The following is a 24,011-nucleotide window of genomic DNA, read 5'->3' on the forward strand; positions in this document are numbered from 1 at the left end:
ACTCAGAACTTTAGTTCTAAGAACTCTGGAATTTGTGTGAAAGGACAGGGCGGCTGATTTCTTTATCTTCATTTTCCAGGAGACGCTAATTTGAGTGAAGTTATCGGCAACGAGAAGAGGACCGTGAGAGCTCACAGCTGCCTGCTTGTGCATTATTAAAAACGCAGTTACGACTGCAACAGCTGACAGGCCTGTCTCCCCTGGCATGAGATACTTGCAAAAGGCCCTGTTAATTCTAGTGAGTGATTCTGTTATTCTCTCCAGTTAGCCTAGTGAACTGTGCACCAGGGTTTGATCTGTCCTCGGCCGAGGGGCACATTCTTTATCCCTTTGTGACCCTGGCCAGAGGAGAGCAGGTGAGGGGGGAATGGCTTCCTTTTATAAACCTGGCTACTACCAAAAGAATAGATGCAAAATTTTTTAAAGAAGACTATTGCCTTTGTAAAGTACTCAATTTCTAAGAAGACAACGAGTGATTCTGCACACGTTGGATAATGCACTTCCAATCCTCTTTATAGATCATTTGGAACGGATTTTTTTTGTGAGTGGAACAAAAAATCCACCTCAAACGATTGATAAAGTTCATTGAAAGTGCATTATCCAACGTGTGCGGAATCAGCCACTAAGGGACACTGGGCTCCAGTGTCTTAGGAAATGTCAGCTGTTGATCTGGGCAACGGTGGATTGGCTCTTTAACTCACCGGGAAGGTTCCTGGTAGGACCGCTGCCCTGGATGGCACTGGCAGCCCAGGATAAAGCTGAGCCAAGCTCCAGCAATGCTAGCCACCTTGAGGGGGCAACACAGCTCAAATCTGGTCAGTGGGGACAATACTGATGGTAAACAGTGACTGGGGCCAAGCTGAGCAGTCCCTGCCAGGCTAAAAGTAATGCTGGAGTCAAGCTAACATTCCAACCTGGTATGATCCAGGTGGGGCCTTGAGATCCCCCAGAATTACAGTGGCTCTCCTGACTACAGAGATCAGTTCTCCTCAAGAGAAGAGTAGACTCTAAGGCATTATACCCTGCTGAAGTCCATCCCTTCCCCAAACCCCGCTATCCCCCGACACACTAGAGTTGCCAGCTCCCTATACCCTCCCAGCAGGAGGGGGGGCCTGCCTTGTTCGTGTTCTGATGTCAATTGCAGGAATTGGCCCCAGCAAAGCGCGGGAGCACGCCCTCAGCCAGCGCAATGATGTCACTTCAAGAAGTGATGCTGTCGTGCCCCACCAGGAGTGTGCCTGGTACATGCTTTCCTGAGTTGCTTGCTGGTGGTGGGCAATCTTGGGGGGGGGGCTCGCCACCTACCGCCAATCACCAAGAATCAGCAGGCAACAGGGCAGACCCCTGGGACACTGCCCACCAGTGGCTTCATCCTTCAAATCTTCAGAAATGTCCCAATCTAGATTTGGCACTCCTACAACCAAGCCCAGGTGAGCCTGATCTCGTCAGATCTCAGAAGCTAAGCAGGGTCGACCTTGGTTAGTAATTGGATGGGAGACCTCCAATGAAGACCAGGGTTGCAGAGGCAGGCAATGGCAAACCACCTCTGTTAATCTCTTGCCTTGAAAACCCCGCTTTTGGGGGGGGGTTTCCACTGTAAGTCTGCTGCGACTTGAGGGCACTCTCCACTCAAGCAGTCTCTGTACTTGCTCATTGGTGAATATACAACCTGCGTCCCTTCGGAAGCATGTTCCGGGATTGAGCAATGGCACAAATGAAGCCTTGCTTGGAACCTAATGGCACAGAATCAGCAAACAGTGGCTTGGAGCCCCTGATGCACAAGCGGAAAGAGAAACAGACTGTGCATAGCTCCGCTTGTGCAACTCCTTGTGCAACACCTAGCTAGAGCTTTCCTCCCTATAAATTACAGCGTCCAGAAATGGGTTGCTGAAGATCTTACACAAGCGGAAGTGCAAGTATGAGGTACGGCAAGTTTGAGTTAGTGCAAGCAGCTACTGCTTCCTTTCTCTTGTTTTTTTTGCTCGCACAAGAGATCTCACACGAGTGGAAAGTTTGTGCTGGATCCAGCCCAGAATCTCTAATGATTTGGCAGCAAATCTATCTTAAGGGGTGTTTTAATCATACGCATCCCAGAGACGCAGTTAGGTGGATGCTTGGCAGGAGTTAGCACCACACCCTGCTTCTTGATGGAAAAAAACACACACATCTAACTGGTGAGAATCCAAGATGTGGCTATTTCACACATTATAGGCAGCAGAGCTGGGTTTGTAGCTGAACATATACTCAGCTGGAGGATGCAGATAATCCTGGCCCTCTGATGAATACGATACTCCTGTTTGCATTCACATGTCGCTGTTTAAAAATCTAAGGTATAACTCAGAAGCTAAGCAGGGTTGGCCTTGGTTAGTAATTGGATGGGAGACCACCAAGAAAGACCAGGGTCACTATGCAGAGGCAGGTAACCACTTCTGTCAGTCTTTTGCCTTGAAAACCCCAGTAGGGGGTCGCCATAAGTCATCTATGTCTTGATGGCACTTTCCATCATTCATACCTAAAAATGTACTGTTTGAAGCCGCCACAATACTGATGGGCCTTGGACTTGTTCATTAGCCCTTTTGACTTTGGTACCCATATTTAATCTTGGTCCCCAAAGACACATCTGGGATCCAGTGATGCGCAAGACCAAGATACTCCAAACTATTCCCCATTACTGGATGTGAAAGTTGAATAATGAAGGAAGCTGATAGGAAGAAAATGGATTCGTTTGAAATGTGGTTTTGGAGGAGAGTTTTGCGGATACTATGGATGGACAGAAAGAGAAGTAAGTGGGTTCTAGATCAAATTAAGTCGGAATTCTCTCAAGAAGCTAAAATGACAAAACTGAGACTATCGTACTTTGGTCATATAGTGAGAAGGCTCTCTGGAAAAGTCAATAATGCTAGGAAAAGTGGAAGGCAGTAGGAAAAGAGAAAGACCCAAAACGAGATGGCTGGACTCAATAAAAGAAGCCACAACCTCCAGTTTGCAAGAACTGAGGAAGTCTGTTAATGACAGGACGTTTTGGAGGCTTTCATTCATAGGGCTGCCATAGGTCGGAGGCAACTTGACGGCACATTACACACACTTGTCCATATTTACCCCACTCTCACACTGGGTGAGGATGCAAGTTAGAAGATGAAGTTGAGCAGAAGAGGGGGCAAAGGGGACGTTTTTAAAGTGGCCCTCATCCTAACTCAACAATTTCCTTCCTGGTGCAAAGGGAAGCCGAAGTTCCCTCACTCCGTGCCCCACCTTTCTGATCTGCCCACACGCACCTGGGAAGCACGGCACTCCAGAATTAGTCTCCTGAGGTGACCATCCCTGAGGAACAGATAACCAGGAAGCCTTGAAACAGCTTGCTCCTCTTTTTTTCAAGGAAAAGCAGGTGCAGACAGCTGCAAGTTTTCAATGGATTTTGCATCTAGGATTGCTGGGTAATCTCCTACTGATGCACTCAATTGCGCATCACCAGCCAGTTCATCAGCGAGAGGGAAAGCGGGAGATAGTGTCACAGACATCAATGACATCATTTCCAGGTGAAAGTCTGGAAGTGACATCACAAACATGACCCCCCCACACACACACTCAAGGAATCCCTGTGATCTCTATGTTCTTTGCCATAGAGATTTATGGAATTCCTAGTAGCAAAGAGTCCAGTAGCACCTTTAAGACTAGCCAACTTTGCTGTAGAGTAAGCTTACGAGAACCACAGTTCTCTTTGTCAGATGCATCAGAGCTGTGGTTCTTGAAAGCTTACGCTACAGCAAAGTTGGCTAGTCTTAAAGGTGCTACTGGACTCTTTACTACTTTGCTACTACAGACTAACACGGCTAACTCCTCTGGATCTATGACCACAGGATTCCTAGAGCGTCCTAGGGATGGAAGCTGGCATTGCTTCTGGGTTTTCACTCGGAAATGATGTCATCACATCAACAATGCCATTTTCTAGAGCTCCACCCCTGGAAATCTCTTAGGGGTTGCCACTGGCTGGCTGGCAACTGTGGGTGCATGATTTCTTTCTAAGTAGTCCTTCGCAATGTTTACGGCAGCCGATCTGTTTGGATTGGCAGCATTTTTGCCCACGCACAACCTGTTGCAATCCTGTTTGGCAACTGTTGGGGTTGTTTGATGCAGAAGTAAACAGCCTTGGTGATTGGCTCGTATCAGATCATCACAGTTGGCTATACGGCCGAGTGCAAGTTCTGCTGGAGAACACGTTCAACATGAAATTCGTGGCATCCTGACTGTTTTTGCGGGCTCTAAATTGGGTGCCAACTCTTCCCAGTTCTGGCGTTGGCATGCTTCTCGTAATAGTTCTTGGCCCTCGAGCTGCCTAACAATTTTTTGGGAACGTTGGCCTACTAGCTTGAAAGCTCGATGGAAAGGCTCCTTAGGCCAGACAAGGCTCCCATGGCCATACCTGGCCCCTTCTGAGCTCAAATATGGTGCTTCTCCGATCAACTGCTCACGTTGCCCACTTCTGAATATGAAACAATCAAGATATCATAGCATCTGGATGGATCGCCGCATTCAGGGCCTTGAAATTTATGGGCATCAGATCAGACATGAGCTTCAGGTCATTTAAAAAATGTATTTTCTAAACTTCTAAGGGAAACTCAAATGGGAGGTGGGTTGTGTTTTCAAGGTGGGGCAATGCTTCTTCCTGTCTCTCTGGCTCAGCCCCCCTGCCAATGTTTCTTCCTTGAAAAATAGTGATTCACTCAGAATTTACCATCAAGCTATCAGTGCTACATAAAAAAAATTAACACTGGAATAATTAGAAATGGTTACAGCAGCTCTAGCTAGGAAGATTACCAAATTTTACAGTTCCGCTGTTTGGATTCAAAATGCTGTTCGATTCCCACCTTTCTCTTGTGTGACCAGAGTCAGTATTATTTTTTCAGGCCATTTTCTGTTTTTCAGGCCATTTTTTCAGGCCATTTTCACAATTCCCCCCCCCCTATTAAATGCTCCCAACAAAGTTGACAAATAATAGATTGTGGACAGACAAAAGGACGTACTTCTTCACAAGTCATTAAATTGTGGAATTTCCTGCCAATGGCTGTATTAATATATTGTCGAAGGCTTTCACGGCCGGAGAACGATGGTTGTTGTGGGTTTTCCAGGCTGTATTGCCATGGTCTTGGCATTGTAGTTCCTGACGTTTCGCCAGCAGCTGTGACACTGAGAGATCTCGGTCTTTTGGTGCTATACCTCTGAAGATGCCAGCCACAGCTGCTGGCGAAACGTCAGGAACTACAATGCCAAGACCACGGCTATACAGCCCGGAAAACCCACAACAACCAATGGCTGTATTCTTGGCCATGAGCACAGATGGCTTTAAAAGAGAATTAGGCAGATTCACGCAGGAGAGATCTATCAATGGCTACAAGCCATGGTTACTAAGGGGAAACTCCATGCCCTCTGAGTAACAGGGTTAGGAGGCAATATCAGAAGGCCCTGGCTCTCCTAGTCAACTGTTTAGCTGCCACGTGGAACAAGACGGAGAACTAGATAGACAGCTGGTCTGATGTGGCAGGGTTTTTCTTACGCTTTTGTGCAGAGGCATGATACAGTGTAGGACCTGGCCTCCAAGAGTTTACAATAAAAAAAAAATAACGGAAGACTTTCCTACTTGATCTGCTACCAAGTTAAGCTTAGACATTTAATACTTGTAGTCAGCCCCAAGTACTGCTTCTGATCATAATTAGACCAGCAATAGAGTACCTTTATATAGTGCTTAACAGAGTTGTGATTGGCTGCAGGCTCAGACGGCATCCTAAGGTGTTCCATGGCTAATACTCAAAGCAGGAGGCGGCGGTGGGGGGACTTTTCACTCTCCTGGAGTTCAGTGGAAATGTTTATACACGCAACGTAATTTGCTGGTGTAGATTTATGCCAGCACCAGACATGAGATGAGAGACTTTAGGATACTAAGCCAGCACTCCACCCCTCGAACTGCCCATGTCTGGCTCCGATGCTGGAACAGCCACGGTGGATGTATGGCATCAGCGGGCACTACATGGTGGCATGTCCAAGTTATGCCTGCATGAGGCTTTTAGCTGCTATCCCAAGCAACTTAGTGACTGACTTGCTCTTTAAACAGCTGCATTCACGCATGCCGCTTAAAGTATTTTTAAGCCCCCTTTAAGCTTGGTTGTGTGTGCATGAGAAAAGGTACTTTTCTGAATACTTTGGCACAAGATTTCTGAGCTGACGGCTTTGTAAGGAGGTTGAGCTACAACCATACGTTGACCCTCCTGCCCTTTATAATACAAGATTCATGCTGCACAGAATTATGCATGTTTACTTCGGGGGTAACTGTCAATGAGTTCGGCAGGTTTTGCCGCCCAAAGGTGCCTTTGGAGGCAACCTCTGCATCCTCTCCAATCCAGAAACTGCGAGTGAACTGCATCTAGGATCTCTTAGGGGACTGGTCCTCAGTCATTTTAAAGCAAGACCCACGTCTAAAGCGGCTGTACTTTCAGGGACCCTCTTGCAAAGTAACCCAGTGCTATGTTTCCCATACCCAACACAAAAACACTAAACGAGCAAGCTTTATTCTTTTATCCCAGAGGAATAGCCACATTCGCCCAAATGACACGACACATTGCATCACGTGCTAGGCCTGAGTTTTCATGACCCAACTTGCATTTCTCGCACTACAAGGTGGCTGCAGTATTCCCCTCCCCACCCACCCCCAACTTTAAAAAGCACCCCCTAGAGACATTTCAAGACACAAGGGAAAGCAGAAGGCCCTTCCCACCATATTCGAGTTCTGATCCAAAGTGGGAAATAGGTTAATCTGTGGCAAGTCAGATTCCCTGACCAAATTTGGAGCATGTCTTGTGCAGTTTGGGCTTAATATGTTATAGCACCTGTAAAGAATAAAAAAATTATTCCAGTTTAAATTTTGGTGAGTTGTACCTTGCTTGTGTGGGGTAGCAGTTAGAGTGTCGGGCTACGATATGGGAGACCCAGGTTCGAATCCTTGCTCCGCCATGGAAGCTTGCTGGGTGTCCTTAGTTTAGTCACAGGCTCTCAGCCAGACCTACCTCACCGGGTTGTTGTGAAGAAAACATGGAGAGGAGAATGAGGCAAGCCATTTTGTGTCCCTGCTGGGGAGAAAGGTAGGAAATGAATGAAGTAAATAAAGTATTAAGTGTACATCCATTAGGCAGAGGCTTTTACGGTTAGCATTCAACATTTTTTCCAACAGAAGCTACAAAAAAATAACTATAAATGAGTAAAAAGGCCACAGGACACAACCTGTTGCTCAATTCTCAGTATTTATAGATGCTGCTTGGAAATCTACAGTGTTAAGTAGAAATGCAAAGTATACTTAAAGGTGCAATGTTGCCTAACAGATGTGCACTTCACACATCTGATGAAGCGAGCTCTGTAAAAAAGTCTTCATGGTGATAGGCCAAAGGATTGCCAGCTCTGGCTTGGGAAATTCCTGGCGATTGGATGTGTGTGTGTGTCCTGGGGAGGGTGGAGTTTTGGGAGGCCACAGAGCTCAACAGGGAGACGATGCCATAGAGTCCACTCTCTGAAGCTCCCATTTCTTCCAAGATAATTCTAGGCGGGTATTTGTGTTGATCTGCAGTCAAAGAGAAAGATCCAGGTCCCATCGCACCTTAAAGACCAACTAGATTTCCATACTTTGGAAATCTAGTTGTTCTTTAAGGTGTGATGGGACTTGGATTTCCTCCAAGGGAATTGATCTCTGTAGGCTGGAGATCAACTGTTATTCCAGAACACCAGACCCTACCTGGAGGTTGGCAACCATGTCTCACAGGACTTGTGTTTGATTTTTTTTTTCACACTTAGTATTAAAAGGGACGGGTTGCAATTGAGGGCCCTTTTGTTCATCATGGCAAAGACAGCACAAATTTGCCACCCAGGCGGTGGCTGGAGATCTCCCAGATCTCCGGACAGGGATCAATTCCCCTGGAGGAAATGGCAGCTTTGGAAGGCAGCTTCTATGGAATCACATCCCCGCTGAGGTCCCTCCCCTCCCCAAATTCTGCTGCCTCCAAATCTCCAGGAATTTCCCCAAGCCAGAGCTGGCAAATCTCCTCTCTCTCCAGGGCCACCCAGCAACCCTGTTGCCGCTCCAGGTTGGGAAATTCCTGGAGATTTGGGGGATGGAGCCTGGAGAGGGCGGGGTTTGGGAAGGGGTGGGTAACCTCAGCGGGATATAATGCCACAAAAGTCCACCTTGCAAAGCAGCCGTTTTCTGCAGGTGAGCTGATCTCAGTGACCAGAAGAGCAGCTGCCATTCCGGGAGATCTCCCGCCGCCGCCTGGAGGTCGGCATTCCCGAGTAGCCACACCCAGCAGAGCCACCGCCATCCGGAGAAGCCCCCCCCCGAAACGCCCCAGCTCGCCCTGGGTACCCGCTCCCAAGCCCCCTCCGCGCCCCCCTTGCGCGGCTCGGGAGCAGCGGAGCCCGCCGCAGCTGGTGCCGGAGGGCGTGGAGAGCGGCGGCGCCTGGGAAACGTAGTCCTGGGCCGGCGGTGCCTGGGAGCGGCCGGCCGGGGCGGGACTCCAGCTCCCAGGCGCCCGCGGCCCTCCTCCGCGCCGCGCCTCCCCGGCTGGAAGGGGATGATGTCACCTGCGGGCTGGCCAGGCAGAGCCCCGAGTGGCGGCGGCGGCGGCTGAAGCGGCTCCCATTGTAAGCGCCGAGCAGCCGGGCTGGGCTGCCTGGGTCGCGGCCGGCCGAGGATGCGGCGGGGCCGGAGCAGGTAGGGCGGGCGCGCCGGGACCCTGCGGGCGGGCGGCTCACCTGGGCGGAGAGGCGGAGGGGAGCCGGGGGCGGCTGCGGTGCCTTCCCGGGGAGGAGCTGCGCCGGCCGGAGCCTCCCCGGGTGCAGAGGGTGCCAAAGCCGCTTTCTCTCGCCTCGGCGCCTTGCATTGAAAGGGGGGCTCCGCGCGGCGCCCGGGGCTGCTTTGGGGTCGGCCCCGCGCGCTCCTCTTCGCCCCCCACCGGGCGATGCGCTAAGGGGTGGCGGCGGCGGGGCGTTTCGACCGGAGCTTTCGGCCGGGAAGGGCAAGGACCCCACCCCCCCATAGCACGCATTCGGGAGGGTTCTCACGACCTCCTCCTCTTCCTCCGGGATTGCTCTTTGGCTGGCTCGTGGGAACGACGGGACTAGGGCGTGCGCTTGGCGTCCGGCTCCAGCGCCGGACGGGCGGCGGGTTGGCGATCCCGCGAGAAGCGTGTGCGTGTGAACGCGCCTCCCTCGCGGGATCCTTTCCAAAAAGGGGATCCCCCACGGCGACTGTTTACGCGCTTAGAGGAGTGGAGGGGTCTAGACGCGTGTTAACCCAACGCCGTGCCGATGCCACCTCCTCGTGAATCTCCCCACAATCTCGCTGCAACGCCAGAGAGTCAAAGGAGAGATTCACGTCGCTGCTTTGATAATACTCCCCCCCCCCGGCTGCAGCAACAACCAGTTTCCCAATTCAGTTCCCAGGCGCAGAGTTGCCCAGCGGAGCTGCAGTCCCTTTAAAAGGAGCTCAGGTGTCGCTTAAGAAAGGAAGCCGGACTGCCATTGTTATGAATGGCCTGTATATAAAGAACAGCAGGGGAGAGATCAACAGTAGAGCTCAACAAGATTTCCAGGGCTTGAGCTTTTCCAGAGTCAGAGCTCCTTTCTCCAGTATAAAGAGATCCAGTATCCCATATATAAAGGCTCAAGGATCTATATCTCTTAATATTGGGATATAAAGGCTCAGGGATCTCTCATTCTCCTTGTACCTGAAGAAGGGAGCTTTGACTCTCGAAAAGCTCACATTCTGGAAATCTTGTTGGTTTCCAAGGTGCCTCTGGACTAAAATGCAGCAGTTCTACTGCAGACAGACGTGGCTACCCACCTAAAATTGTATATGAAGAGGCAAAAGGTTTGGGAGCCTGAAAGGGGACAAGCCGTATCTGTGCCCCTTTCTTTGGCCAAAAACAGCCATCGGCATCGACTAATCTGCTCTTGAAATTGTGCTTTCTCTAAGGGAAAGCTAATCGGGTTTTCTCCCTCTGCCTGGTGCAGCACTGACCACCTGGTCTCCATCAGCTCTGCCTTCCCTCCTCCCTCCCCAAGGATGTAGGGAGGAGGTTTTGCTTCTGCTCCCTCTTAATTTTATTTGGGAGCGTGTTCTGTGGCCCTCCTTGTACGTTTGGGTGGTCCGCTGTTGCTGCACATGTGGCTCGGGAGATAAATCAGTTGCACGGTTGCCCAGTGACGTGGGGAGAAGACCAAATGAGCCCCAACTAGGTAAGAGAGGTATCTTCTTTTGTGTAGGGTTAAAAAAAAAAAAGCTTGCTCCTGCTGTGCGCATGTGGCATAATCTGTCTTTGCAGTTGTAATAAAATCTCACCTGAGTTGAGGATTTTTGAAGGAGAATGTGCCTGCAACAGGAGAAATGATGGGGAGGGGGCACTGGGAATCTGGTTACTATGGTTACCGAGGCTGTTGGAATCACTGCTGGTTTCTCTCCCCCCCCCCCCCAGTTGATATAGGTTCTCTCCACCACCACCCTTTTTCTTGGCTATTAACTACGGGAGGGTGTGGTTGATAGTCGATTTTCCATTCCGGATTTTAGAAAAGATGGGATTCAGATTTTGTGCATGCCTCCGTGTGCTTGCGATAGAGAACTGGCAAGCTTGCGTCAAAAACTAGGTTAAGTGGTCTGGGTGAAATCCACCTTGCTGCCTTCTTGCTCTACTCCCCGCCCCCCCATTTCGAAGTGCATTGCAGGGAAAGCCAAGGCACAATTGGATCGGGGAGCGAAAAAAGATCGCTGGGGCCCACGCTTGAGTCTGTGTTGAGCAGTCTGGCCGTTTCCTGGGCAGCCAGGGTGGGCGTCTTCCTCTCAGGCATTTGTGGAAGTGAGATGGAAGGCCTCCAGCAGCACGCTACTCCCACAGGGTGTTTCCTTTTCCCCTCCTGCTGACTCCACGCTGATGCGGCGGCTTGCTCGCAGGCACCTGTTGCGAGAGAGGAGGCTTTGCCTGGCTTTGTTCTTCTTGTGCAAGGCTCGGCCCTGAAGGTGTGGGGAGCTTTCTTGAAATCCGGGTGGCGGCTGGACCCATGAGAGAGTGGCAGAGGCTTGTTGGGAAAGAGTGGTGGTTCTGCGAGCGTGCATTTTTAAAAAAAAATTTAAAAAACCTCCAAGGCTTTTTTTTTTGTCTAAACTTGATACTGAAACAATCTCTCACCTGCTATTAATTGCATTGTAGTTTCTTTGGAACGGGGTCTGGGTTGATGTATGCCGAGTACAAAAAGTTCTGACTTGAGACACAAGGTTGAGGGCCACAATCCAGCCACGGAGTGCACGATTTGCATGTGCGAGGTCCCGAGTCCAGCTCTCAGCCTCCCCAGTTAAGGGTTTTTATTTGGCATAGGCGTTGCAAAGGGAGATGGTCCGATGGAGTGAGGTATAAGAAGCACAATGCATAGGTAATAATTGAAATGGTGCGTGCACAATATATGCTTTCTTGCCCACAAGAACAGTCTGGGCTTTCATGGGTATTCCTTCTTGAAACCAGGGGGTCATAGTACTTATTTACTTATTTATATTTTGCCATTCTCTTCATTGGGGGCCCAAAGCTGCTTGCATCATTCTTTCCTCCACCATTTTATCCTCTCAACAACCCTGTCAGATAAGTTAGGCTGAGTGTGTGACTGGCCCAAGGTCGCCCAACGAGCTTCCGTGGCAGAATGGGCGTTGAACCTGGGTCTCTGAGGGCCAAACTACAAGAGATGCCTGACACAGGTTGGACACTTGCCAGCTTCCCTCAAGTTTTGGCGGGAAATGTAGGCAGCTTGGCGGAATGTTGAACAAGTGACAGTTGAAAAGTCCCTTGGACAGCAGTCGGAGAACCAAGCTGCAAGACCAGGACGCCTACATTTCCCATCAAAACTTGAGGGAAGCTGACAAGTGTCCAACCTGTGTCAGGCGTCACTTGTAGCTTGGCCCTCAGAGACCCTAGTCTGACGCTTTAACCCCTATACCACATTGGTTGTCAAGTGGCTGCAGTTTCCACGGCAGTTCTGATCGAGTGGGGAAAGTTCTCCAGATACATAGAAGTCGCTGCCTTCCATTTTGCCAGCCGTACTGGACCATACATCTTTCCATCCGGATGTGTGTTTGGGAAAGGCTGGGGTAACTTGCATGGCTGTAGCAGATGGTGGGTACAGAACTCCATGCTGATATAACTGTGAGCATGGGTCTTTGTTTTTCATCCGCTTCTCATATAAGTTGGGTGCACCATCGTTCTGCAGTATCTTTGCAGTTCACATATAACTCCGCATTAAATTGTGGGTGGACTATCAAGGGATCCCCTGAGATGCCTGAAAACACGATGGTTGTAATTATTGCAGTCCTTCAGGGGAGACATCGTTGGGCCAAATGCCCATTTCAAATGATAATAGGATAACTGTTGCTTTTCTTCTCGCCAAGCAGGCTAATCCGTAGCCTCCTCTTCACTGACAGTGCAATCCTAAACAGAGTTACTCCAGTCTAGCTCCATTGACTTCAATGGGCTTCGACTGCGTAACCCTTTTTAGGATTGCACTGTAAAAGTTCGATCAGACTGCGCCAAAATGAATCACAAGTTAGGGATTCCCTTAATGCAGTGTTTCCCAACCTTTGGGTGGGGACCCAAAAACAGGTCACAAAGCCTTTGAAAACGGGTTGTGGGCCAGCCCATTCTGATGGCCTTTTGCACAATTTGTTCCTTGCCTGTCCTCATCAGCCTCTCAGATTCTTGTCTTCTGCCTCCATTCGCCACAATGATGAAGAGGGGAAAATCTGTTAAGCAACTAGTAACTTTGGAGTAGTAGCTGGAAGGAGGGGGGCTGGAGAGTGGGCGGGAGCTGTTCAAATGCAAAGGCTACGCACTTTGGAATGCCCCACGCTTGGATGCAGTGTTGGTTGGTTGCTTTAAAGCATGTGGTTGGAGACTGTGGAAAATGGAACGCTGGACTAAAAGGGCACCAAGATCGTAGTTTGCCTAGGGTGCCCAAAAACCTTGGGTCGGCCTTGGATGGTTCACCATACCAAGTAGGTTTGGACTTGTGGGTTACCATAACAAAAAGGCTGGGAAGTGTTGCATTAATGCATTCTGGGCATGTATATTAGGGGAGGAAGCTTAGTAGTGGAGTGCAGTGCCGTAGCACGGGGGTGGGGGGACGAGAGGGGCAGTTGCCCCAGGCGCAAAATTTGTAGGGGCGCAAGAGCCTGTGCCACACCCATGGGGAGGCCACCTGCACAGGTGGGTCACTGGGCACCGAGCTGGCCTTCCCGCAGTGGCCGAGCTGCCAGCTCAAGCTGATCTGGCTACGGCGGCACAGGCAGCTGCGGCGGAGGGGGGCAGCTGCGCCTTGCGTGATGACGTCTCTTCCCAGAAGGGGCCTGGAAGTGCACATGCGCAAAGCACATGCGCGAGTGAGAACAAAAACCATAGCGGCGAGACTTGCCTTGCCCGGTGCTCTCTCAACTCATGCTACGCCGCTGGTGGAGTGCATACTTTGCCCGCAAGAAGTCCAAGGTTCAGTCTTTGGTGTGTATAGTAATAGCAGGGCTTTTTTTCAGAGGGAACGCGGTGGAACGGAGTTCCGGCGTCTCTTGAAAATACTCAGCAATAGTGCTTGAAAATAATATTATTTCAAAGAATCCCGTGTGTTTCTTCCTCATTTCCCTCTTGAGAGTTCCGCCACCTTTTTTTCCAGAAAAAACCCCCTGAGTAATAGTAATAGTAATAGTAATAGTAATAGTAATAGTAATAGTAATAGTAATAGTAATAGTAATAGTAATAGTAATAGTAATAGTAATAGTAATAGTAATAGTGCTTGTATACCACTTTTCTAGACAGATTAGTGCCTCACCCAGAGCGGTGAACAAGTTAGTGTTATTATTATCCCCACAATACAGCTGGGGAGCTGGGGCTAAGAGGTGTGGCTTCCCCAAGGCCACCTACTGAGCTCATGGCAGTAGTGGGAGTCGAGCCAGCAGAGTGCAGATTCGCAGCCCAACCACTTAACCACTGTCGCTTCCCAGTTACAGCACCCCTAGGAATTAATCATCTCCAAAATGTCTCATTAAGAGCCTTGCTCAGGTTTTGCAAACTGGAGGTTGCGGCTTCCTTTATCGAGCCAATCCATCTCATTTGGGATCTTCCTCTTTTCTGACTGACTTCAGTCCTTAATATCCCTAGGTAAAGGAATCGAGCAGTTCGCATTTCACTCCTGATTGGCAATTGGGGAGTTAATGGCTGTAGCAGAGGGGCTGTGGCTCAGTGATAGAGCATCTGCTTGACATACGGAAGGTCCAGGGTTCAATCCCCAGTGTCTCCAATAAAAAGGATCAAGTTTATAGATGTTGTGAAAGACCTGAGACCCCAGAGAGCTGGTCTGACTCAGTCTAAAGTGGCTTCATTGCTTCAGACATTAATGAAAGCTGGGGCTGTCGCTTCTCTTTGGAGAGCTAGTTGCAAACACTCCCTCCCGCTATGTATTAAAGGAATCCCAACTTGTGACTCAGCAGACGGCCAAGGTGGAAGTTGTGTCTGTGTGCGAGTGAATGACCTGTAGGAGACTCGAATGAAGAAATTGCTCGGATCAGATTGTTGGCTCGCTTTCAATGATATTCTTATCTTAAGAGATTGAGTGAACAGCATACATTGAGGTCTTTTATCTACAGTAACTCCGGAAATTACATAATGATGATGGCTGCCTTCTGTTGGGTGACGGAGGCCGGGGCTTGCTATCTTGCCACACCCCGCCACCTGTTGAGTTCAGTGTCAAACTGGGCGATGAATCCAGGCGTCCGAAGCCAGTCAATTATTAATTGCAGCGCCGTGCATCTCCCTAGACAATTTCCCGTTTGAGTGATTTGTTCTGGGTGTTGAACTGACATTCTAGTTTCAGGCCAGGGAAGAAGGTGCGGGCTCTAGATTTTTCTTGTAGTGACTTTCAACTTGTCCTCCGATTCTGTCGATCTCGACCCAGGGGGCTTTATAGACTGTTACCTATGATTCATATTGTATTGTTTTTAGGTGCTTGTAGGGTATTTCTTACTCTCAATGGACAGATTATATTTGTCTGTGCAAAACTATTTCCATGTCACTTTTCTTCTAAAAATAGCCAAGGAACCAAACGCATGTTACTTAAAACAGAAGGTCCTGAAAGGGGGAACGCTTCCTTCTCAAGTGCTTCGCTAAGTAAAATGTCGTTTTAACTTGCTGCTGAAAGGAGAAAATGGGGGAGGCCATCAGGTGATCATCTGTAGGGAAAGAATTCCATAATTTGGGAATTAGCATCCGTCAGAAGGTCATTTGTCTGATTTGTAACCGTTGGGAAGTCCAGAAGAGAGGTTGACCAGATAGGGCCGTGTCATAAGAAATATCTTAGAGACAAGCTACAAGTGACGCCTTACACAGGTTGGACACTTGTCAGCTTATCTCAAGTTTTGATGGGAAATGTAGGCGTCCTGGTTTTACAGCTTGGGTCTCCATTACAGCTGCAAGACCAGGACGTCTACATTTCCCATCAAAACTTGAGGGAAGATGACAAGTGTCCAACCTGTGTCAGGCGTCACTTGTAGCTTGGCTCTCAGAGAGCTGCCTTGATAGAGACAGGGACTGTATGCTATGTTATTGGGTACTGTCTGCTGATGTAGATCTGATCCTACTGGGGAACATATGTCATGTTCATTAGTTAAGCTTCGTTTCAGAAAGATTTCACCTCTGCTCGGCTTTATGCTTGTTTTAAAATTGTCTGCCACTGTACTCTATTCTATTTGTTTCACTAAATATCCTAACTGTAGTTCATTATAGTACTTTGCTCAGTGAATGTCCCAGCTGTTGATTATATTGTATTTCACTTGCACTGCATAATCCAATTTGGAGCTCAGTTAAAAAAGGCAGAATAATAATGGTTGTTGTGGATTATCCGGGCTGTATAGCCGTGGATAATGCCAAGACCACGGCTATACAGCCTGGATAATCCACAACAACCATCGTTCTCCGGCCGCGAAAGCCTTCGACAATATGCAGGATGATGATGATGATGATGATGATGATGATGATGAGTGTCCTTCAAACAAGCTAGGCCCACATCATGGAGTCAGGGAGACAGTGACCTGTATGATTCTGAAACCCGTGAAATAAATTGTAGGTCACAGCTGAGCTTAACATTCAATTTATGCACCGCCCTTCAGGACGACTTAACACCCACTCAGAGCGGTTTACAAAGTACATCACTATTATCCCCACAACAACAAACACCTTGTGAGGTGGGTGGCGCTGAGAGAGCTCCTAGAAGCTGTGACTGACCCAAGGTCACCCAGCTGGCTTCAAGTGGAGGAGTGGGGAATCAAACCCGGCTCTCCAGATTAGAGTCCTGCCGCTCTTAACCACTACACCTATCCTATGTACTGCCCTGTGGACTTTCTCCATCGAAAAGTGAGTTCCAAACTATCACTCAGGTTATCACAGCCAAGGATGTTGATGAATCCTTACGACCTTTTGGAACTTCTTCCAAAGACTGGCCACTTCCATTAAGAGAGTACAGAATAGCCTTATACATTCCATAGGTAGGTCTCAGCCAAATAGTGAACGTAATTTTACTTCCAGGAGAGCAACTAGGCATGGCAGAACGTCGACAAAATCTCTTAGGTGGAACTATATAAGCAGTTCCTTTAAGCCTCCAAGATCTTCCATTTAAGAGGTCCAAGTTTCATCCTTGGTTCTTCTTGTTCAAAAGAATCACTTGTGGTAGGACTTGCGAAAGACCTCTGTGCCAAGATGCAAGTTGGGAGTAGGTGTTCCTGGTCTAGATGGGTGAAGGAGCTGGTTTCCAAGCAAGGCGATTACATATAGAATGCCCGTGCTCATTAGCTGTGAGAGCCTATGCCGAAGAGAAGGAGTAGGGTTCTGTAATCTTTGTGACACAGGCTCTGATTGGTGGGGAGGGGAAGGTGTGGTTGGGTGACTCCAGGACCATGTTGCCTGCTGAGCATTTGCTGAGATGAAATGCTGAGATCAGCCTGCAGCCCTCTTGGGACGCACCTTGAATTTTTGGGTGGAGAATTGGCCGAGAGGCATCTGTGGCTGTGCAATGGAGAGCTGGTAAGGAGGTACAGGTTAGGTGAAGTCAGAATTGGAACAGCAGGTCCTTTGACAGGTATTAGGTGAGCCTCCCTCCCCTTGTCATGTATATGAGCGTGTGCCAACCTCGCCTCCCTCAGATGCTGCAGTGCTTTCCCCTGAGTCAGAAAGAGTGCCGAGAGTTTTGCATGCCCACATGCCCAGGCTCTTTACACCCAGGGGAAGCGGCTCTGTAGTGCCGCCCGCATAATGCCTCCAGCTTTAATGAAAGGATGGTGTGGAGTTCAGAGTCTCTGTTTGGGGTCTGAGCCTGTGCTGGATCTTGGACAGGTGACTGAAGAGGGATCGGGTGGGACATTCAGCTTGTGTGCCACCCCCCCCCCCAAAAGAGGGACCCACAGAGACAACAGAAAAAGGCAAACTTCCTTGCATGGAACTTCCTTCCTCACATACCTCCCCCCCCCCCCAAGGTTCCAGATCTGATTCATTCATTGACCTGAGCGTCTATGAGACCTGCTTTTAGTGGTTGGAGGCAATTGGTGGCTTGCTTCTGTACATTCTCAGCAGCCCAATAGCCCAGTTTGGCCGGAGCTCGTCAGGGCTTGAGAGCTAAGCTGGGTCCACCATAGTCAGTACTTGGATGAGAGACCACCAAGGAAGACAGAGGTTGCTACTCGGAGGAGGAGGAGGATGGCAAACCACCTCTGCTCATCTCTTGCCTTGAAACGCTCTATGGTTAGGGTCACCATTGGTAAGTTGTGACTCAACTACTCCTCTTCCTCCTCTGCCGTCTCCTGTGCTGTAGTGATGGAAGTGAAGTGATGGGGGAGGAGATAAGAACTAAGGACTTGTAGTGGGGTCTCCATTAAATACTGAGTAAGTTCAGAAGGGTGATACATTATAAGCATCTGGGAACAGCAACATTCAATTTATATACCGCCCTTCTGGACAACTTAATGCCCACTCAGAGCAGTTTACAAAGTGTGTTGTTATTATCCTCACGACAATCACCCTGTGAGGTGGGTGGGGCTCTGAAAGAGCTATGACTGACCCAAGGTCACCCAGCTGGCTTCAAGCGGAGGAGTGGGGAATCAAAACTGGCTCACCGTATTAGAGTCCTGCTGCTCCTAACCACTACACCAAACTGGCTCTCAATATAGGTGCTTAATCCACTGGTTTACTTATGCTGACCAGTTAACTGTCTCCTGTGTGAAAGGAAATAATCTCCATTTTGAGGGTTGCACTCTCTGTCTGAATAACTTTTGAGTCTGTCCTTCAGCCCCCACCATCACCACCTGCTTTCTCCTGTCCCACCCCTTGAGTTCAGGTGGAGTTTAAAAGGCCACTTGGAAGAGCAACCACTAGCCGAACAATCAGAAAAAGTCCGACCTGTGCATGGTGTGGGGAGCAAGAGTGCTGCAGCTCGTCTTGAGTTCTTCCAAGCCGTGCTTTTGGATGCTTTGTTCTACTGGTTTGCCCGATCAGAGGCTGCCTTTGCAAATAGCACATGTCGATGTGGCTTGTAACGCCTCTGCACAAGCTGTAAATCCATCCCGTTCTCCTCTCTGCGAAGGAGGGTTCAGAAAGCAGCGGAGCAGCGATGCTCTTGCCTGGGGGAGAGCCAGGGAGTGTTCTTCCCTTCGAGCGCCCAATTAATCAGGCCTCGGAGGACTAAAATAGCTCATCAATGCCAAGGCTTATCATGGGAGTGAGAGCTAACCTCTTTCTCAGACTGGCACACTGAAGCAGAAGAAAGGAAATGGCACTCGTGCGTAGAGACGTAAAACTTGCAGAAACGTTTAGAACTGTGTAACTTAAAGACAGTGCTGGAACTGTTCTTTCTGGGAGAGAAACTTTGTATGTTATTGGCTGCTATTGAAACGGCAGTGCTTACGCATTGCAATAAGGAGGGACCTAGTAGGTACCTACATTTGCATCCTGCTTTTCGTCCATCATGAAGTAGGACGCACATGCGGTACTTGCGTCAGATCCCATCCAGGCATTGGCCCGATTCAGACCTGCTTAGCTTCAGTGAGGTTGGTGCATCGTGGTCTGGGATTTCATATTCTGGGCCTTCATGGACTATGTGGTCTTTAATCAGGATCTTATTGTTATCAACTGTTATTTTGTAATGTCTTCTCATGTTTTTTAATAATAAGTTTTTTATTTTTTACTAAGAAAAGGGGGGTACAGAATAAAGAGGGGTGGGGGAAAAAGTTCATATTATATCACTCTAATACATTGCACCGTTCAATCTAATATATTTCTTATCACATCACAGTATGTTCTGCAGATCAGCTATTTGTTTACAAATTTTCCCATTCATTTTAAGATAATGTCTGTAAAAGTCTTCATCTTAACTAAAAGCTAGGTTTCTTCAGTCTTTCTTTGTATCCAGCTGTAAAATGGGTCCCAAATGTCATTATGTATTGTTTTGTCCACATCTTTCAATAAACTCAATCATTTATCCATTTCAGCTGTCTCGAGAGTTCTTTTGACCAGGTTTTCTTGCATTGGGATGGCTGTCATTTTCCAAAGTTTTGCATATAGTATCCTGGCTGTTATTGTCTTGTTATTAATGGGCAGGTTGTTTCTGACCCAGGCTTCTCACCCAAGGCCCATCCATTGCTCACCGCTGTTATCTCTCAAGGAGACCGCCACAAACGTCGTCAAACTCTTCGCTGACACTCCGCTGTTAGAAGCAACTTTTTAAAAACAGTTGGGAATCTGCACTTCACTTCTCGTTCCTGAACCGAATGCAAGCAGCCCTCTTGGGGTATCATGCTAGCAGTCTCAAGGAGTGGTCGTTGGAGGAAGGGAAACACCACCCAGTGTGCTTTATAACGTGCAAGTGGATTTCTTATGCTGATATTGATGGAAGCAATGTCGGAACATGTAGCGTTACAGAATCAGTGACGAAGCATGTTCAAAAGTCAGGAAAAGGGACCCTGCTCGATAATGGGATCTGGAGCCTCTTCCGTTAAACCTGGAAGCAATAGCATGGTAACTGCGCCATTCGTGTGGAAGTAGAAAGAACATGGGAGGTGCTGCAGATCCAGTGTTGTACGGCTGGAACACCTTGGGAGCCTCTTTCTCCTCCCCCAAGCTCTGTTTCCAGGAAACCCTGAGCTCTGCTAGTCTGCATAAGCTCTTAGCAGAGGATTGAACAGACGCACGTGGCTGCTATTTGGGACCCAGAAATCGACGTTGTTGCTCTTAAGTAGGTTATGTTTATCTGTTTGCTTGTTTACCTTGTTCTGTGGTTTTCTCTTTTTTTATCTGATCAGTCATTCTACTGCAAAAAAGAGAGAAAGAAAGAAAGAAGCCAGCTTCAGGGAATGTTAACTTAAGAGATTCGGAGGAAGGTTTTTAGCTGAGGTTCTTGACCTGCTGCTACAGAACCAATCCCCCCCCCCATTTATTAGCAGTTTGCATGCCCTGCAGAATTTCTAAGGCTAGGTCCTGCCTCCCCCTCCCATTTTTCGAAGCAGTGGAAACCCCTGGCTCTCTGCACTGCTCCCTCCCATAACTATTAAAAAGCAAAGAGGGGCTCAGGACTCGTGTCTCCTTCTTGTTCTATGCTTGTGGCTTATGGGTCTCATCCACATCATGTTAGACTAGCGGTGGTTTTGTATCGTCCGTGGGGCTGAGTTAGACTCCTACCCGTCCTCATATGGCATCAGGCCAATTTAGTACGGTCTTCTTTGACTGGCAGCAGTTGTCCAAGGGGAAGAGCTTGCTGTGCCTGTGACAAACATCTGTTCACCTGAGATTCTTCAGCTGGCGGTGCCAGGAATCCAATGTGGGACTTCTGGGCCGTTTCCACACGTCTTACCTGCCTGTGGAACGTCGCGCGAAAGAGCCGGAAGACAGCGTCTTCTCACTCGAAATCGCACCAGGAAGACGCTGTTATCTGGGAGTTTTGCGTGAAACTCTGGGATAACAGCGTCTTCCTGGTGTGATTTCGCGCGAGAAGATACTGTCTTCCAGATCTTTCAAATGATGTTCTGCAGGCAGGTAAGACGTGTGGAAATGGCCCTGGTGTGCAAAGTACGTGGTCTATCAATCACCTCTGCCCCCTTCCTGTCATCAGATACAAGACTAGGCTAAGGGTCTGGCCTGGATGGTCCAGGCTAGTCCGATTTTGTCAAATCTTGGAAGCTAAGCAGGGTCGGCCCTGGCAAGGACTTGGATGGGAGAGCGCCAAGGAAGTCCAGCATCATCACGCAGAGGCAGGCAATGGCAAACCACCTCTGTTTTGTCTCCTGCCTTAAAAACCCTACAGTGTCACAATAAGGGGTGTGTGACTTGATGCATTTTACACCACCGTGAGTGTTCCGATTCTTTGGCTGTTTTCGCACGTCTTACCGGCTGCGTGAAATTGCGCAGGACTCCCGGAACGACGGCGTCTTCCTGGCGCGATTTCCCATCATGACTCCAGTTTGTGGCAATTCGTGCCACAAACTGGAGTCATGATGGGAAATCGCACCAGGAAGACGCCGTCGTTCCGGGAGTTCTGCCCAATTTCACGTGGCCGCTAAGACGTGTGAAAACGGCCTTTGTCTTTTGCAGAGAAACTAAGCTGGGCACCTCTCAGCTGTGGCCTGTAGGAGTTGGAGAGGCAGCCCAGTCCCTTTGGCTTCTTGGGGTGAAACCATAAAATGGGCAAATAAGTCTGCAGCTGTCACCCTAACCATACAAAACCTCACCGATACTATGCAGTGTGTCTTTTTTAAAAAAAGAATGCGCATGAAACAAAAATGCAGGGGCGGGGTGGGAGGGAACCCAGCATTCTGTTCCTACCTTGGGAAATCCTTGCAAATAACGCTTCAGTCTTATCTAATGTAACAAGGTTGAGAACAAACAAGAGTGCACACACATTTTTTCCTTTTAAAAGTGTTGTGTTGTTCTTGCTTCTCTTCCCTTTTGGGAACAGCAGATTGCTAAACCCCTGCATACACTTTTCGCAGTCTGTTTCTCTCGCTGAGAAAGATTTTACCAGGCACTTCGGTTGCTGCTTGATTTTTCTGTAATTATCCAGCTTTTATTACAAAAAAATAAAACTGAATATTGCCAGAGTTTCAGCAGAACGTTGTTTGCCTTGTAATTAAACCTGATTTAACTGGAGCAGCGCAATGTACTGTGTACTTTGGAAATCAGTGTTCATCCCGAAAGACTTGCGCAGATTTGCTTCTGTCGCTCCACGTTAAGCAATATTAGCTCACTATTAATTCAGTGGTTCTCATTTTTTAAAAAAATGTGATGCTCTGTTGTAAAACTACCGGAAGTATGGGGCATCAGGGCTTAGATACCCCCAGTGCCTGCCTTCCAAACTATTAGGGATGCCAACTCCAGGTTATAAAACTCCTGGAGATTTGGAGATGGGAAGAGAGGGACCGTCATAGGGCATAATACCATATCATCCCTTCTCTAAAGCAGCCGCTTTTTCCAGGGGACTGAACTCTGTTGTCTGGTGATAATTCTGGGAGATTTCTAGGCTTCACCTGGGGGTTGGTAACCCTACAAGATATCTCTGTCCCATATCAAGTTCTGGCCTCAGTGGCCCCTAGGGTTGCCAGCTCCAAGTTGGGAAATTCCTGGAGATCTAGGGGGTGAAACCTGGAGAAAGTGGGGTTTGGGGAGGGAAAGGACCTTGGCATGGCATAATTCCATAGACTCCACCACCCAGAGTAGCCATTTTCTCCAGGTGAACTGATCTCTGTGGCCTGGAGACCTGTTGTAATTCCGGGAGATCTCCAGCCACTACCTGGAGGCTACCAAATAACAAGGGATACCTCCAAACCTGCTGAAATGTAAAAAGGAGGGGGAAGCCCCTGGGAGGCAGTTTAGCAATTGTATAGTGGCTGAAGTCTTTAAAGTACCCTCAATTACTTCAACAATGAAAAACAATCATGTGAAACACTTTAACAGCCCTTAGTAGAACTGTATTAACAACTTTAGGCAAACAAAATGTAGCAGAGATCACTACTCTATACACAATTTAAACTAAACAAGTACTCATTGAACTATAAGTTCTGTAAGGACTAGTAACTTACTTGCATTTAAATTGTGTATATTGAGTCGTGATCTCTGCTACATTTTGTTTGCCTAAAGTTGTTAATACAGTTCTACTAACGGCTGTTAAAGCGTTTCACATGATTGTTTTTCATTATTGAAGTAATCGAGGGTACTTTAAAGACTTCAGCCACTATACAATTGCTAAACTGCCTCCCGGGGCTTCCCCCTCCTTTTTACATTTCACTGCCTGGAGGCTGGCAACCCTAGTGGCCCCAGTCAGTCCCTGCAGCCTGGCCTGTCTCCTGGAATTGTAAAGATAAAGCAAATACGGTATTTTAAATCCCTGTGCATTGCAAGGAAGAAATAGCAACAATACGAATTTCCGAAACTGAACAAAAGAGCGTCTGTGCTAGAGACATTTTTGGTCCACTTTGGGACTGGATGGTGGTTGGTTGGGCTTCTCGTCTGCAGACGACTGGACACAAAAGCTACGACAAAATCTCAGGAAGTCTGAAGAAGGGAGCTGTGACTCTCGAAAGCTTACACCCTGAAAATCTTGCTGGACTCAAATCCTGCTGGTCTACTACCTGACCTATCCTCATGGAAGGTACCACATTCAGCCCTGGGAAGTAGAAATCTGTCAACCTCACGAAGAAACTTGGGTGTCTGAGGAAGGGAGTTCTGACTCTCGAAAGCTTACACCCTGAAAATCTTGTGGGTCTCAAAGAGGCCACTGGACTCAAATCCTGCTGTTCATGAAGTCCAAGATGATACCTGTTCTCCATGTCTTCAGGGAACATGTTGTCATGTCTTCCGCAGTCCGTACAGCTTAGGGTTAAAGTATTTATTCCTTGAGAGGAGAAAGAACAGCAGGGTTAACTA

At 48.4% G+C, this 24,011-nt stretch overlaps 1 protein-coding gene across 2 annotated transcripts in view; it reads left to right on the plus strand.

Annotated features, from left to right (window-relative positions):
- Positions 1-8,663: 8,663 nt before the first annotated feature.
- Positions 8,664-24,011, plus strand: part of DAAM1 (dishevelled associated activator of morphogenesis 1) — a 210,934-nt gene continuing 195,586 nt past the window's right edge. Inside the window, exon 1 of one of the 2 annotated variants that reach the window (XM_054970185.1) lies at positions 8,664-8,749. The gene's annotated coding sequence lies outside the window, so the exon portion shown is untranslated. Of the gene's footprint in view, positions 8,750-10,104; positions 10,276-24,011 lie in introns of those variants that run through there. The other variant, XM_054970186.1, reaches the window with a different exon arrangement.

This window comes from Eublepharis macularius, chromosome 2 (assembly GCF_028583425.1).
Source record: "Eublepharis macularius isolate TG4126 chromosome 2, MPM_Emac_v1.0, whole genome shotgun sequence".
Taxonomy (NCBI): domain Eukaryota; kingdom Metazoa; phylum Chordata; class Lepidosauria; order Squamata; family Eublepharidae; genus Eublepharis; species Eublepharis macularius.